We start from the raw sequence: 584 nt of genomic DNA on the forward strand, positions 1-584 counted from the left end.
ATACTTCTCTTTTCCATATAAATAAGGCTTTATTGGATAAATCTAAGACATATAAACTAATCTAACACATGAACACACGCATTCACACAAGTTTTCAGAAAGAGAGAGGAAATAATTAAAGAGAATGAAAATGTGAAATCCCAAGTTTACAGCAATATGTGCCATTGTATAGATCTGAACAACCATCAATCACTTAATTAACCCTCGCACTGAGTTCCTCAATGAGGTTAAAATTGAGATTAAATGCACCAGTTCAGCTCTCTGGAGGTACTTGCGTTTCTGTGTCGGGGGTTCCCTTCCTTGTCTGCTGAAAGGGGTTTCCCGAGGTTGCTGATTGGCTGGAGGTTCAGTCTTGGGAAGCCAGTGATTGGGCGTTGACTGGCGACGCGGAGCTGTGGTCTGCAGTTGAAGATTAGACAGCACTCTTCGGAGATGCGGCGTTCGGCTTAACTCAGAACACGAAACTCTCAACGGAAAATAAAACAAACTAAAGAAATAGAAATAGATGTAAAGTTTGACGAGACCAGGTGCTGAAGCTAAAGACTAAAGAAGCATGACTAGGAGTGAAAAGCTAAAAGCCGCAT

This window comes from Sinocyclocheilus grahami, unplaced genomic scaffold (genome assembly GCF_001515645.1).
Source record: "Sinocyclocheilus grahami isolate Dianchi unplaced genomic scaffold, SAMN03320097.WGS_v1.1 scaffold951.1, whole genome shotgun sequence".
NCBI lineage: Eukaryota > Metazoa > Chordata > Actinopteri > Cypriniformes > Cyprinidae > Sinocyclocheilus > Sinocyclocheilus grahami.